The following is a 17,805-nucleotide window of genomic DNA, read 5'->3' as shown; positions in this document are numbered from 1 at the left end:
ATGGAGATCAACGGCTCGTGCTGTTTCATGAAAGGAAGATGCATGCTGGATAAACCCTGCGAAGTTGCGAAAGCTAGGTGGACAGACAGATGGTGGGTGGAGTCAGCGGTCCAGCAAGCGGGTCCCGGTGAGGTGGCGATGACATGGCACAGAGGTGGCACCTAAGTGGCGATGATGTGGCATTGAGGTGGTGTACATGTGGCGGCCAAGTGGCAGTGAGAAAGCAGATGACATGGCGGTGATGAGGTGCCATCCCAGGTGGCGTCCGGTCAACCCCATCATCCAATCAGGTCCCACCACGTGGGAAGGCGTCAAAGCACATCAGAAGCAAAAAATTAAAATTAAAATTAATTTATGATATAGTTTCAACTATGTCGCTAATTCAAAAATTTAAATGATATGCACAAATGGGGAATTAATTTGCCTAGGGCTCAATTTTTGGCCAAAGTATGAAGTGTTATATATTTTCGGAAAGCTCTCGGAATGAGGAATTTGATTATGAAGTTAGTTTCGACAAAGATCAGATATTTTGGAAGCAGTTTGATTGAGATTAAAATTCAGTTAAAGAGGAGACACTTGGCAATTCAGTTGTAGATTTGATTTGGTTCCCTCTCTTTTTATTCCCAATTCTTCTCAGTTGTAATGGTTCTAGAAATTTGGAAAATGCTCCAAATTTGATGGCTTCCACTTTCTGAATGTCATGATCCAAATTTGTAAATGCTTCTGTTTGGTTTCAGGGTACAGAGATTGCAATGCATTGTTGTAAATGTGATTTTAGTTGTAGGTCTTGCTTGTGTCAGGCATGAGTAAATTCCTCACAGTATTGTCTCTAGGTATGCATTTCATTATCATAAATTGAATCCTCAAGGAGGATGAAGATTTTTAAATTTTAAGGAAATTGTGTGACTGTTTATAGGTATCCTTCAAGGAAGGTTTTAAATTCTATAGTCAGTCATGAATGATGAAATGTGTATCCAGATCTGATAAATTTGTGAATGAATCAAATAGTGCATTAATATAAGGTATTGATGCATGAATGTCTTGTTTAAGGAAAACAAACTTGCATCTATGACTCATATTTGTAGTCTTGTGTGTGACTTTGTTGCCCAATGAACAAGGCACTGGTCTTGCAAGTTTGGGGATGTTTTTAGATATACATTTTAAAAGATAAATCTAATTTCCCTTCATGTTTAGGGGTGTGTGTTTTCCATTCCTTCCAAGCTTTGTTTCATCTTATTGTTTGTATAGATCTAGCCAATCTGTAATGTTTCCTAACCTGTTGAGCTTGTGAAATGATCTATCTGCTTAGTGTTGATGTAGTTATGTATTTGTAATTGTTGTATTCAAAGCATCAAAGGGTGTCCCCCCCTAGGTCTAGCAGAACCTGAAGTGCAGGAGGATCAATTAGGGTCCTATGTTATGTTGTCCAAGCCCTGATGTGTTTCATAGACTGAAATTGGCCATTTCATAGAATGATTGCAGGTATACTTGGGTTATCACTTTTGGTTAACAACAAAAATGGCGACTCTGCTGGGGAAGTGTTGTAATAACTCATGTTGAATCGAATCCCAGAGTTGTGCCATATCCATTTGAGGAAAGAGTCATAAAAGTATTATAAATCTGAAAGCATTTTCAGATTTGTAGTTATGTGCCTGGTAGTGTTTTGTGCCAAGTGTGGAAAACTTGTTGTCCTTTTATCTTTGTGTGAGTTCAGATCTATTCATGTTCTATAAATGATTTTATAAATTCTCATAGTAGTGAGTGGCGACTCTGAAAGATCTCTGCACCAGTGTTCATTGTGGTAAAAGTTTTAAAATATTTGGTGAACTTGCATCAAAGATATAGCAGTTGCTTGGGGTTTTATGATTGTAGATCCCAAAGAATATATTGAAGAAATATCCTTTGTGCAAGAGGTGGCGACTCTGATGTAAAAGATAGTGCTAAAGTGTGAGGTTAATCTCCAGATCTACAAGTCTTACAATTGCAAATCTCCAGGTATTTTCAGAGGATTTAAATGCAAGACATCTTTTCTGAAAGTTTGAATGTGTAATGTCGTTTTCCCATTTAGTGAATAGCACTAGTCTAGAGGGAAAGAGAGAATTTCAAAATTGATTTGCATATCTATGCTGCTAAAATATTCAGTGTATGTTATCCTTCGTAGTATGCAAATGTGGAAGAACTTTATGTCAAGCAATGTTAAGGATTAAATTAGTATAAGGATACTTGCTTGAGGTTTTTTATTCCAAATTGTATATTCATTTGTGGGAGTAGGAAAAATGAGCAGTGAAGTTTTTCAACCTTGTGTATTTCCACATAGAGCCATGCCTGGTGAAGTGTCACAACCATATAATAGGAGAAGTTTCATCATGAACCATTATGCTGCTCTAAATTTCAGAGATATTCCGAGTTACCCAAATCCCATACCCATAGAAATTAGAAAGTATTTGCCCATATTCAGTGGGAAGAAATCAAAATCAACATGTCAACATGTTAAAAGACTTTTAGATTTGATAGGAGAATTTGAAATTTGTTAGGAAGATGTATGCATGAAATTGTTTGTTCAGTCATTGAAAGAAGATGCAAGAGATTGGTTTTCTTTTTTGCCAGTGAATTCTATTACCTCATGGGAAGGATTGATTTCAGATTTCATGGATCAATTCGATGAGAAGGTGAGTGATTATGACTTGTTGAAAGAATTCACTTATATACAAATCAGGGAAGATGAATTCGTACCCACATTTAACATCAGATTTTCACAAGCATTGACTAAAATTTTCAGAAAGTATAAGTTTGATGATATGGTATGTCTGGATATTTATATGAGTGCTTTTGGTAAGAAGATGGGTTTCCTATTGAGAAACAAAGAACCTAAGACTTTGTATGAAGCTTTTAACACAGCTAGAGACATTGAAAATAATTTGAAATTTGGGATAGCCAAGAGATCTGTGTTTGCTGTAGTTTCTTATCAAAATGCCTTCAATGGTGAAATACCATGTGAGACTTAGCAATTCATTCCGTGTCCAAGAGCATCAAGCTTTGCAGTTCCGAATGGTTTGTTTGATGCATGTGTTTCAGATTTAAATGAGAGTCAAGAGCCTCTGCTATTAATGTCGGTTGTCTCTCGCAGTAATGATGGAATGATCAGTGGGAAGTGTTGTGAAAATGTTGATACAGAGGTAGATATATACAAGGGATATGTACCATTTGATTTGTATGTCGGTTATGTTGATTATGTGGCTGTGTAAAACGGAAAATCGCGATCGAACCCCAGTTGCTCTCCCCTCTTCCAACTCCAAGGAGAGAGAAGGGGGATTCACTAGGGTTGATGGTTTTCACTTAGGGGAGAGACTTTACATTCAAAAGAGGGGTTGAAACCCACAAGATCCAATCCCACACAATGCAAGATTGGATGCTAAATGTGTTTCAAGGGTTAAGACAGCAAGGCTACCCTCTTTTGTAAAGAATGTTGATAGAAGAATTAAGCTAAGCATGCATAGAAAGTGACAAAGATTCACTTATAAACTGAGTTAGGGATATAGTATGAAGCTGCGGACCTGGAATTAGCAGTAAAATGTCGATATGGCGCTGTCCTGCAAATTTGAGCAAAAGTTGTCGGGACGATGGCGCCCGACGCCACGGTCCTCCGAAAAATCCGCGAAACGAAGGGGGATCTGTTCGTCTCTGCACAAGGATTCCAGATCTTCAATTTCAACTGCGTACCTACAACCTACACACAGAAAAGCGAAGACGATTGGGGGGTTAGGGATTAGGGGTTTGCCTTTAGGTCAAACCCTAGTTTTGGAATTAACCAAGAAATGAGCAAGTGCTGTAAATGTAAATGACTGTAAAACAAGTACTAATACCTTGTTCTAAGGATGTTTGTATCCTTATGTGCGAAGGTTTAGATGTTGTATGTTGTATGTTGTAGTAGTATGTTGTATGTGATCTCCTCTTCAATGGTTGAATCCTTGTCTTGAATGCAACACTTAGCCTTGAATGGAGACTTGAAATGATCAATTGCTTGAAGGAATGCTTGAATGCTTGAATGCTTGAGTATAATTTCCACGCCTTTTCCATCATCATCGAATGAAAGAGGAAAATGTCATTTATATACTTGTCAATTAGGGCTGATAGACTGATTTTCCCGACCTTAGGCCGACCAGGAAAGATAATTTTCCAATTTGCAAACATAAAGACCCGAAGTCCAAAAGAGACCGGGCCCAAAATAGGACCCAGGGACCAGGGCGCTGGGCGCTCTAGTCCCACCTCCCGGGACAGCAAGGTGCAAGGAGGTTCAGGCCAGGGTGCAAGAAAATGCAGTTTTCAGTGTCGTAATCAGGTTTCAGGGTCTCCATTCAGGTTGCGTGTTGCGTCGCCATCGTGAAGACCGAAATGCAGTCGAAATTGCAGGTGTCACAATTTTAGGACACTACATTTAGCCCCCACTTTAGCGGGAGTATGTATGCTCATACTTCCGGTAAAGTACAAGGAAACAACATTGAAAGACTTTCACCACATCAAGGAGGCAAGATACACCAAGCCCCCAGTGGACTAAGGATCTTACGACTTCGATTGACAAAGTAAAAGGGAAGATCACGAGGGAGAACCATGACTGTCAGTAGTAAGGTTCCCTCACTATGAGTCATGCAAGAAAGATATCAAAAAATTTCAAGGCAAGGTTAAATTTGTCAAGAAATTCTCAAGTATCTTGAAAAGATATGAACGGGATGTATGCCCCCCTACGTTAAAGCGATCACACACGCCTCACCGGGGGTGATTGTTTTACCGTAGTGATACATATAAGAATGAGAAAGGAAAGGAGCACGTTATCGCAAGGATTTAGCCCCCAAGTGTGAGATAAACCCAAGGATAATAGACACAAAACACAAAGCACGAGGTGACTTCGCTTTCCTTGGGGTCAGTATGCTGTATGATAATTCATGTATATATATCATATGTATGTATGCATAATTGTTCTTCATTCCCCAATCAAGGAAGGTCACCTAGAAGAAGGGAACACATGTGTCTTTTGAGTCAACATGAGAGAGATCGAGAGATCTCAATGCTTTGCATCGTCCTCAAGTAGACAACACTAAGGACGACAAATAGAAGAATGAGAATAACATATAGAAGAAGTAACACAAGAGAGGAGGAGAGAATCTGCTATGCTAATGTAACTAGTCTAGCACGTCATCTACCCCCTGATCTTGCTAATCAATGTTTCGGGAAGGCAGGGAACATGCTAGAGGAAGAACATCCAACACAGCAGATGGAGCTATCACTAGATCCAAACAAGGGCTATGTTCATATCCCAAGCCGCGGTGTTCTTGTCTAGGAGCTAGGATAAGTGCTTTAGAAAATTCATTAGATAAATGGTTATCAATATCAACAAGTTCATATTCACTATCAGAATGAACAAGAGAAGTAGCATTTTCATCATGAATAACATTTTCATCTATATCATCATCAAGATTTATAAAAATAGGATCTTTAACTTGCACAGGATCAAGACCATCATGCATCTTATGTTTAGGAGATTTAGGCTCAATGTCCGGCTGAGGAGAAAATGGAATAATGCTTGTTGAAGGTGTTTTTGGGGATTGCAAAGTTTGAGCTCTAAGATGACGCTTTCACCGGCGTTCACGTGCAGAACGATTTCGTCTAGTCTTAGTAGGAAGTGAAGAAGATTGAGGAGGAGGGATGTTCTCATCCTTATCACTTGGGTGTTTAGGTTGTGGTCTCTTAGGCTGGATAATAGGAGAAGAAGAAGGTCTCTTCTCTCTATAAAAGGACGGAGGAGGAACTGCTCCATATAAAGGAGGAATTTTTGGTTTAGGAAGGAGACCAAGTCCATCATGACGAGGAGGGATAGGTCTACTTTTAGGAGGTTTATTAGGCATAGACATAGTCACATCCATAGGGATGGGTTGGGAATCTTCTTGAGGAAAGATATTAGTTTTATCTTTTAAAGGAAGAACTTCCTTCTCAAGAATGATAGGAATATCAAGTTTAGGTGTTCTAGGTTCACTTAGAGATAGGATCATATCTATTTTCCACTTTTGATAAGATTTGAAAAGATGATCACTTCGCGGAGGAAGAGATTGGAATTGTTTAGGCCAAAAGTAATCAATAGGAACGCTAGAAGTTCTTTCAGCTGGTTTAAAGAGACTATGATTGACAGTAACAACTTCGCCATTATGGGGAAATTTCAAACACTTGTGAATAGGAGAAGTAATAGCTTTCATGGAAGATAGCCAAGGATAGCCAAGCTTCACACGAAATTGTTCGGAAGAAGGAATAATAGCAAAGTTCACATCAAGAGATTTGTTATGGACCTCGATAGGCAATGTAATAGAACCAATTGCGGGAGAAGAAAATGCATCAAATAGTTTCACAATCACATCTGTTTTGTCATAGATTACTTGATTCAATTGCAAAGTAAAAAGAAATTCTTCAGTAATAACATTAATCATGCACGAAGGATCAATAAGCACTCCACGGCAAGGTGTATTCTTGACTTTTGCAACTATGTATAAAGGACCATCAAGTGCCCTAATGGTTTCACTGGAATCAAATGTGATGGAAGGTTCTTTAGGGATTTCTTGCTGCTCTACAAAGTTAATCACATTCGGAGCCATAGACACAAGACCATCAGATGAGAGAGAGGAATCATTAGCCTCGATCGCATTAGAGGTATGAGAAGGTAATGGATCAGTGAAAATCTGAAGATTTTGGTTAGGAGGAGCTACAGATGTGTTGCCTTTATCATTCACTCCAGAAATAGAGATAGTATTGTTATCAATCAAATCTTGAATTTTACCCTTTAAAGTAAAACATTTTTCAGTATCATGCCCAGGCTGACGATGAAATTGACAAAAAGATTTGTTATCAAAATAAGGTGAAGTAATCTTTGCAGGATCAATTTGTCTTATAGGAGGAAGAGTAAGCACATTTTGTTCCAATAATTTATTCATAATACTATGCAATGATTCATTCAAAGGAGTATACTTTCTTTCTTTCTTGAAAAATTTAGAAATAGGAGGCACACCTGATGCTGCATTCACATTGTTGTTGATGATGTTTTCATTGAATTTGATGGAATCTCTGTTCGGTTTAAACTTCACAAATGGTTGTTGACTACTATCACCCTTATCACTCGGAGCCATAGGATGTGATTGTTCCATTTGACTCACAGTCAGTTGATAATTGTGAAGAGTTGCGCACAACTGTTGGAAAGAAGTAAACTCAGAAAACAGGAGTTTTTCTCTAATGTCTTTTTGTAAATTAGAAATAAAGATTCTTTGAATATCATTGTCAGGCACTGGAAAAGAAATTTGAACATACAAATGCTTATATCTACCAATGAAATCAGTCACTTTTTCTTTAACACCTTGTTTACAATGCATTAAATCAATCAAAGTAACTTTAGGACTTATATTGTTTTGAAATTGTTGAATGAAAGCATTTGCAAGTTGTTCGAAAGAAGTAATAGAATAGGAAGGCAACAAGCAATACCATTGTAGGGCTTTGTCTCTTAATGTTCTAGTGAACAGTTTTGCAAGCAACCTTTGGTCATAAGCAAAATCAGTACATATTGTTTGAAAAGTCTTAACATGTGTTAGAGGATCACCTTTACCATTATAAAGCTCCAAATGCGGGATTTCAACATGTTTAGGAGGGATAGCTCGAACAATGTCAAGAGAAAGTGGGCTCGCAACATCAAATATGGGCACACTAAACTTAGATTGATTCATAGAGGCAATTTGTTGCTGTAAAGAGGAGACAGTTTGTGCAAGATTGTTAATGGTTGCTTCAGTCGAAGAATTCATATTAGACGTGTTAGATTGAGATGGAGGTGTTATGTTATTGAAAGAAGGTAAAGAGTAAGGTGGTGGGACTCTATGATAATTAGTCATAGGAGATGATTGGATAGGAGGAACACTACAAGGAGGAATAGAATGGTTAAATGAATTGCCCCCTTGCGTCATGTTCATTTGTGGAGATATAATAGGGACATTCATTGAAGGAATGAATGAAGAAATCGGATTAAATGAAGGAAGAGGGTTAATTGAAGAAGAAGGGTTGCTCCCATGACTGGTGATCACAGGAGGAATGTCTTGTGTAGAAGTATCCATTATGTTTGATGTAAAGGTAGGTATGCTAGCAATAGAAGTTGTCAAAGGAATAGAATGATTGACTTGAGTAGGAGGTTGTGTATAACCTAATGTTTTGGTACAACTTTTCATAGGCATCACATTTGAATCCACAATGTGTGCAATACCACGCAAAATATCAATTCCATTCTTATCACTTTGAAGCATACATTTTAGACCCTCAATTAAAGGAAGAGCTTGACTATCAGGGTATTCTTGAGACATCCATTGTCGAAAATCGTCAAATTGGTTATCCAATTTTGAAAGTTGTTCTTCAGAAACCTCATGGAGAGCTTCTTCATCATTAAGAGGATTAGAGGAATTACCCATGTCCTCGTTAAAAAGGCTATTCAAATTAGGTTCCATCTCCTCAGTAGTTAAACCTTGGAAAGACTTAATTCTATGGCTTCGTCTAATGGGAATAGTGTAGGTAGGGCTTATTGTTGTAAAACTCATGCACTAGAAAGAGAGAGAAGATTTTGAATTTAGAGGTAGCAATTTTCAGTAAAATCAGCCAATCTTCTAGATTTAAGCTGTTAAATGCAATCACGACAGTCTCCCGAAATTTCAGAAAAAATGTCCGGGACCGTGGCGCTCGGAGTGCAACACGGTCCTTGCAACTTTTTTTGAAATTTGCAGGGATGAAAGGTATGATGATTTTAAAGCTAATCTGGAAAAATTGAGTGATTTTACGATCTGTAGATAGGCCAAATTAAAGTTGCAAATTCAAAATTGAATCCTATCAAGATTGTCGAAAAATGCAAAAACTTGAATTTTGAAAAAAAGAGGGAAACTGAAATTTTGAATGTTATGATTTTAGAGGGAATGCCAAGAGTAATGCAAACTTTGAATTTTAAAAATTGACTCAATTTCACGCAAAATTCAATTTTGAAAGCGGAAATTAAAGTTGTTGTAATTAAGCACTTAATTTCAAAAGTCACAAATTGTAAGAATTTGAATAAAGCACTGAAATTTCGAATGAATGCAAACACACTTTTCAGATTTAGGACAGTAAGAACACAATTTTGACACAAAATTTCAATTTCAATGATTTTTGAATGTTTAGAAGCCTTAATCCAAGCAATCACAAGACCAACTTTGACTGTAATTTTGAAGGTGTTAAAATTGATAAAATCAGCCAAAATTCTGGATTTTAGCAGGAAAATACAGTAAGATCTTGCTCCCGAAATTTCGAAAAAAATGTCGGGGACGATGGCGCTCGGCGCCACGGTCCTCGCAACTTTTTTCCAAATTTTCAGGGATGAAAGATATTGTGATTTTATTGCGGAATCCAAAGTTACAGCTGATTTGGAGATGTTTTGATCAGTGAAATTGTCGGACAAAGGTTGAATCAAGAGGGTTTAAAAAATTAGGGTTTTGACACTTAACCACTTAATTTTCAAAATTAAAGCATAGATATGAATTGATAATTTGTAATAGAAGGGCAGATCTGAAACAAGCATTAACATTTAGACATTTCGCAAGTTCAATTACTAAAAAGAAATTTTAGGGTTTTAATGCAATCACCTCTAAAATTTTGCAAAAGATCAAACATGGAAATGTAATCAATTTTTTCAGATCTAAGCATGAAAAATCAGAAAGGATGTTCACGTCAGGTTCACCAAAATGTAAAGCAGAAAATCGCGATCGAACCCTAGTTGCACTCCCCTCTTCCAACTCCGAGGAGAGAGAAGGGAGGTTGGCTAGGATTCGATGGTTTTCACTTAGGGGAGAGACTTTACATTCAAAAGAGGGGTTGAAACCCACAAGATCCAATCCCACACAATGCAAGATTGGATGCTAAATGTGTTTCAAGGGTTAAGACAGCAAGGCTACCCTCTTTTGTAAAGAATGTTGATAGAATAATTAAGCTAAGCATGCATAGAAAGTGACAAAGATTCGCTTATAAACTGAGTTAGGGATATAGTATGAAGCTGCGGACCTGGAATTAGTAGTAAAATGTCGATACGGCGCTGTCCTGCAAATTTGAGCAAAAGTTGTCGGGACGATGGCGCTCGGCGCCACGGTCCTCCGAAAAATCCGCGAAACGAAGGGGGATCTGTTCGTCTCTGCACAAGGATTCCAGATCTTCAATTTCAACCGCGTACCTGCAACCTACACACAGAAAAGCGAAGATGATTGGAGGGTTAGGGATTAGGGGTTTGCCTTTAGGTCAAACCCCGGTTTTGGAATTAACCAAGAAATGAGCAAGTGCTGTAAATGTAAATGAGTGTAAAACAAGTACTAATACCTTGTTCTAAGGATGTTTGTATCCTTATGTGCGAAGGTTTAGATGTTGTATGTTGTATGTTGTAGTAGTATGTTGTATGTGATCTCCTCTTCAATGGTTGAATCCTTGTCTTGAATGCAACACTTAGCCTTGAATGGAGACTTGAAATGATCAATTGCTTGAAGGAATGCTTGAATGCTTGAATGCTTGAGTATAATTTCCACGCCTTTTCCATCATCATCGAATGAAAGAGGAAAATGTCATTTATATACTTGTCAATTAGGGCTGATAGACTGATTTTCCCGACCTTAGGCTGACCAAGAAAGATAATTTTCTAATTTGCAAACATAAAGACCCGAAGTCCAAAAGAGACCGGGCCCAAAATAGGACCCAGGGACCAGGGCGCTGGGCGCTCTGGTCCCACCTCCCGGGACAGCAGGGTGCAAGGAGGTTCAGGCCAGGGTGCAAGAAAATGCAGTTTTCAATGTCGTAATCAGGTTTCGGGGTCTCCATTCAGGTTGCGTGTTGCGTCGCCATCGTGAAGACCGAAATGTAGTTGAAATTGCAGGTGTCGCAATTTTAGGACACTACAGGCTGCTAATTACCAAGTGAATCATGCATCTCTCAAAGATAATATTGGTGAAAATAATGATGGTGATGACCATCAATCTTTACATGCTGTTGATGTATTTGATGTTGAAATACCAAATACAGAGGGATTACTAAGTGTTGTTGTTTGTGCAAGCAAAAATGTGCCATATGATGAAAATCAGAATTGTTTGGTGCGAACAATAGCTGATCCTCTTTTAAACATTGATGATGTCAATTGTGTTGAGGATGAAGTAAATGTTTTTTCAAATTTCACTTCAGACTTCGTTTCTTATAATCATGTTGATAATCTTTCTTTTTTGAAAGATATGCACAATGTTAATTCAGAAAATTGTAATGGTACACATGATTGCGATGAAGATATAGCACACATGGATGGACAAAAGTTTACGAAATCCCACATGGAACAGCAAAGTGCAATGCAAGTCCAGAAGATTGTAGAACTTAAGAAAGCTCTTGAGGTTGTGGATAAGAAGGTTCAAATGTTGGAGAGCCTTCGAGCTGTTGATGAAGACCTTCTAAAATATAGTGAAGAGAATTCTTCAGAAAAGGACTATGAATTGAATGCGTGTACACTTGATGAACAACATGCTGATCTAATAAATGGTTTTATGACAGAAAATTTTAGTGAACATGCTGAAAACTCATCTGATGAAGTAAATGGCAGCGATGTTCATGTTCATTCTTTGGCTGATGACGAGTGTTCTATTGGTGAAGAAGATCAGTTGTGGCAATATAAGTATGATTATCTTGATTTTCAGAATGATGGTCATAGAATAAAATCTTATGGATGTGAAACATGGAACACTGAGGATTGTTCCAGCCAAGTGTCAATTTCTTCTTTGCTTGATGAAGATGATTATGATGATCGAATGGATGGTGTCTTTAGCAATTTTACCAATGCTTTATTCAATGTTGATATAGATACGGACCAACCACTTCAGTGTCATAATGTTCATAAGGGGATTCTTCATTTTGTTTCTAACCCTTTGTATGAAGATATAATTGATCAGCCAAATGTTGTAAATGATGAACCGGTCCATAATACTAATGGAATTCCGAACAACAATAGCATATGTTGTGAAAAATTATTTCATGATGAAAGTAAGAGGCATGGGTTATGTGATGATCATTTAAAACCATGAATGAAAGTGTTTCAGGTGGATGTAATCCTGAAAGAGAAAGAGTTAGCTGAGAATTTGCTTCAGTCGGAGGTATGCATTCTTTTCCATGAATGGGATGTTGAGAATGTAGAGGTTTTCAGTTTGATAAGCAAGGATAGTATGAGGTGTGATCTGCATAGTGAAGTATCACATCTGGATTGTAATGTTCATGTTCCTTGTTTTCTTCAGTTGATTAGTAATGCCCCTCATTCTATAAATTTAAATGGTAATAAGGCATGTGCTGATAGGAACTGCAATGTTGAAAAAGAGTGTTTTATTTTTCAAGTTTAGCATGATGATGTCCTTGCAAATGATAGAGTTGAGTGGGATAGTAAAGTGTATTGCAGCTTGTGGGAAGGCCTCTATGGTGAATTGTCTCATATTTTTACTTGTGTTGAAGTAGTGCGTGATTACAAAGTTCAAAATCAGACAAGAGGTAAGCACACTAGCTGTTTCAGTAATGAGACAAAAGAGGCGGATTTTAAAAGCCATGTTCAGTTGTTACTGGAAGGTGCCTTTGTTTAGATCATATTATTAAGTGATGAGAATCAGATTTTTGACAGAGGTAAATACTGAAGATTGTTTGAGCAGTGTATGAGTAGTTGTGAGCATGTTTGTATCTATTGTATAGTTGCTTTGCTTCAGTTGTGTGGTTTTCAATAAAGTGCCCTGCTATTTGGGTTGAATAAGGAAGCCCTATTTTTGAAATGAGATGAGAAGAGAAGATTTGAGGGAAGAATGATCCATTTTTGGGTGGTCTGCTTAACCAAAGATATCCGGATTCTTGTGTTGATCTTGCAATCAACCATCCTTAGTCAGAGCCACTGTTGGGACTCATTAAATTTGAGTCAAGTTTAGAGGCCCAATTCAAATTTTTTCTTTGCATGTCAGAAAGGCACCTAAACGAGTCAGTTTGAATGGCCTAGCTAGCAAGGGAGTAAAATGGAGCCAGTTGATTTTCAGAGGTTAAGGCTTGGGATTCATGTCCCACACCTTTCATTTGGCCTATTAAGTGATGTGTAACTTTTAGAATTCAGTTTGGATAAGTTTATGAGGTACCCATTTTGAGGGGTGAGCTGAAAGTGCATTTTAGGCATCAAATGCAGATTTTATTGAGTAGTCTACTTTGAGCGATTACATCTTTTGCCATGTTGATTGTCATGGAGAATTTCAAAGTGGATTCAATTCTATGCATAAAAGTGAGTTACCCTGCAAAAATTTCAAGTCTTGATGAATCCATTTGCTCAGTTTTCAAAGCCAAATCCGTTTGTAGTTTGTGTGTTTTGGCAAGTCCCTGTTTCGACAGCTAGTCGGAGCCCTGTTTCGCATAAGTGTAAAAGTTGCCTCAGTAAGCGTCATGCCATAATGTTTGTTCCGAGCTAATGTTAGTATAAGTGATGAGCTACGTTTCAAATTTCAAGCCATTTATCAATCCATTTGATCGGTTTTCAAAAAGATTCATTTAGCTATCATTTTCAGTTATCCGCACTTCCAGTGTTAGATCAGTTAATGTAGCCATTTTTTTGAGCGCGTCGTTTGCATCATGTCAGTCTGGTGATCGAACTGAGATTTCCAAGTTTTAATATGTACTTCAAGGTACCTGTGTTCCAAATTTGAGGGCCTACGGAGGTCGTTTGGTATTTTTGAGAAAGGCATCATGTGTTTCCAGGACATTGACTTCATCAGGTCCGCAGTGTCGACAAAGCCAGTTGAGCATTTTCGGAAATTAATATCTCTTCGCTCGGGACTCATCTTGAGAAACCGTTTGGTAGATTTCATTCTTGCATATCAGAGTACATGTCTGTAAGATGGTGAGCTCTAGAAAGGTGTTTTGACTGGTTTGAAAATTACGTCTTCCCGATTAAATGCGAAAATGTGGCGTAATCGCCTGGAGGTTGCAAAATTCAGTTGGATGATCCGAAAATGATGCTGATCGTTCCCAGAGGTATGTTTGAGGTCCATGAAGCGTTCCAGAGGCCAGTTGCTTGAAAACAAATTTTTTTTAGCTGGACCCACTTTGGGGCCCGACCTGGATCATGCCTGTGCCTTATTATTTTATTGGCAACCTTGTTTACTGGGAGAATTTCAGAATTTTATGAATATGGATTGTAGTCACGAGATTTATCATAAGAGTTGAAAAGACTGTAGACCTCCAGGCAATTTCAGATTGATGATTCTAATGCCCAAATCCTCCTTCAGCGACAGAGAAGGGATTTTAAAAAATGCAGCTGGAATGTGGAGTGTGGTGTTTGAGAGGTAATTAAAAGAGTCTTCAAACCAATTGCAATTGGTGAGTGTTTAAACCAAATTCAGTAGCAAATAATGAAGTTTTAAAACAAATAAAATTGGCTGGGCTTGCATAGTGTTTGGTGAAGGCCATTAAATATTTTAAAATCAAATTGGTGAGCAGCAGGCAACGTGGTCTTGAAAGGGGCATTTTAAATTTTGAGTCAAATGCAATGGGCATGCATAATGCCAATCTCCTTCCTATGAATGTTGCAGAGGTTGTAGACGCTTTTAAATAAATTGCTATGCAACAATAGATGTATTGCCAACAAAGCTCTCTATGTGCTAAGGAGTATAAAAAGTAGAATTTTTTGCAAGTCATTTAGAAAACCAAACAAATGCAAATTGGAAGGCATAAAACTCTACCATCAGTATCCTTCCTCCCATGTGATGGCTGGAAAAGCTACAGAAGCTTTCTGCAAATGAAAATAAAGGTTCTATAAACTTCCAAATCAAATGCAATTTGTAGTTCAGGCAAATTCAACGTGGTATGGTGGAGGAGAGGCAAGTTGAAACATTTTAGCAAATGTAAACAACAGTGTTTGGAATTGAAGAAGCCACGTCAAACCTGAACTCCAGAAATTGCATTGGCATTAAAACTATTGGCATTTTCCCCTTTCTGCGTGGAGTTTGAAGTCCATAAGAGCTTCTAAACAAATTGAAGTTAATGCAGCAGGCAACAAGGTGTTGTTGGAGGCATTTTAAACTTCTTACCAAATCCAATTAGCAGTAATTCCTCTTGCGTGGCATGTGAAAAGCAGAAAAGAAAAACTTCCACAACAAATGCTAATGGCAGCCCCTGCGTGGTGGTTGGAAGAGTTTTTTTTTTTAATTAATTAAAAAAAAAAACAGAGAATAGCATTTTCCCTCCCCTCCCATGTGTTTGATTCAGGCATTGAATCTCCATCAAATAAACTTAGTAGGCGAAATGAGGTAAAAGACTGATAAAACTCCAGGCAAAGTGTAGTCCCAGGCAAAGGGCATTTATCCCACATTTGCTGGGGAAGAGAAATATATGATGTTTAAAAGTAAAACTCCACTCATTCATAGTGTGAAAGCCTTCAAGGTTTTTGACGGACGGTGCCCATTGGGTGCCCTAAGTGGACCCACGCGCGAGCATGGATCCTGAGGTGACAGAGGAAGTGCCAGGGTGGCGACCAGGTGGACCCTATGTAGGCATGCTTCCCGAGGCAGACAGGTGGAATTTTGCAGAGAAAGGTCGGCTTAACCGGTGAGCAGGTTGTAGAGGATCCGACAAAGTGCGTGATTTCATAGGCCGAAGATGCACGCGAGTTACACCCTGTGAAGTTGCGAAAAAGGTAAAGGTCGAGCAAGTTCGATGGAGATCAACGGCTCGCGCTGTTTCACGAAAGGAAGATGCACGCCGGATAAACCCTGCGATGTTGCGAAAGCCAGGTGGACAAACAGATGGCAGGTGGAGTCAGCGGTCCAGCAAGCGGGTCTCGGTGAGGTGGCGATGACGTGGTGCAGAGGTGGCACCTAAGTGGTGATGATGTGGCACTAAGGTGGTGTACATGTGGCGGCCAAGTGGCAGTGAGAAAGCAGATGACATGGCGGTGATGAGGTGTCATCCCAGGTGGCGTCCGGTCAACCCCATCAACCAATCAGGTCCCACCACGTGGCAAGGCGTCAGAGCACATCAGAAGCAAAAAATTGAAATTAAAATTAATTTATGATATAGTTTCAACTATGTCGATAATTCAAAAATTTAAATGATATGCACAAATGGGGAATTAATTCGCCCAGGGCTCGATTTTTGGCCAAAGTATGAAGTGTTATATATTTTCGGAAAGCTCTCGGAATGAGGAATTTGATTATGAAGTTAGTTTTTACAAAGATTAGATAGTTTGGAAGCAGTTTGGTCGAAATTAAAATTCAGTTAGAGAGGAGACACTTGGCAATTCAGTTGTAGATTTGATTTGGTTCCCTCTCTTTTTATTCCCAATTCTTCTCAGTTGTAATGGTTCTAGAAATTTGGAAAATGCTCCAAATTTGATGGCTTCCACTTTTTGAATGTCATGATCCAAATTTGTAAATGCTTCTGTTTGGTTTCAGGGTACAGAGATTGCAATGCATTGTTGTAAATGCGATTTTAGTTGCAGGTCTTGCTTGTGTCAGGCATGAGTAAATTCCTCATAGTATTGTCTCTAGGTATGCATCTCACTATCATAAATTGAATCCTCAAGGAGGATGAAGATTTGTCAATTTTAAGGAAATTGTGTGACTGTTTATAGGTATCCTTCAAGGAAGGTTTTAAATTCTATAGTCAGTCATGAATGATGAAATGTGTATCCAGATCTGATAAATTTGTGAATGAATCAAATAGTGCATTAATATAAGGTATTGATGCATGAATATCTTGTTTAAGGAAAACAAACTTGCATCTATGATTCATATTTGTAGTCTTGTGTGTGACTCTTTTGCCCAATGAACAAGGCACTGGTCTTGCAAGTTTGGGGATGTTTTCAGATATACATTTTAAAAGATAAATCTAATTTCCCTTCATGTTTAGGGGTGTGTGTGTTCTATTCTTTCCAAGCTCTGTTTCATCCTATTGTTTGTACAGATCTAGCCAATCTGTAATGTTTCCTAACCTATTGAGCTTGTGAAATGATCTATCTGCTTAGTGTTGATGCAGTTATGTATTGTAATTGTTGTATTCAAAGCATCAAAGGGTGTCCCCCCCTAGGTCTAGCAGAACCTGAAGTGGAGGAGGATCAATTAGGGTCCTATGTTATGTTGTCCAAGCCCTGATGTGTTTCATAGACTGAAATTGGCCATTTCATAGAAGGATTGCAGGTATACTTGGGTTATCACTTTTGGTGAACAACAAGTCCTTGACACCATCAAAGGAGGCCTTAAAACTAAGTTTAAATGGACTGAGCAGGTTGACAAAGCATTTCAAATGTTGAAGCAAGAAGTAGCCAGGAAACCTATCCTTCTCCTACCTACGTTTGATAAGATAGTCACTTTGGAGTGTGATGCAAGTGGAATTGCAGTAGGTGGTGTATTGAGTCAAGAGGGAAGACCTATGGCATTTTTCAATGAGAAGCTTAGTGAAGCAAAGTAGAAGTATTCAGCCTATGACCTAGAGTTGTATGCATTAGTGCAGTCTCTAAAGAAATGGAGGCATTACCTACTCCCAAAAGAATTTGTGGTGTTCACAGACAATCAAGCATTGAGTTACATCAACACTCAAGAAAAGCTAAGCAATAGACATCTGAAATGGATGGAATATCTCCAATCCTTCACCTTCACCATCAAGCATAAGAAGGGGCAACTTAATAAGGTGGCAGATGCATTGAGCAGGAAGTTGTTGACAGTTCAAGAACTACAGTTGTAG

Source organism: Cryptomeria japonica, chromosome 2, assembly GCF_030272615.1.
Source record: "Cryptomeria japonica chromosome 2, Sugi_1.0, whole genome shotgun sequence".
Classification (NCBI taxonomy): domain Eukaryota; kingdom Viridiplantae; phylum Streptophyta; class Pinopsida; order Cupressales; family Cupressaceae; genus Cryptomeria; species Cryptomeria japonica.
This window is presented reverse-complemented; position numbering follows the sequence as displayed.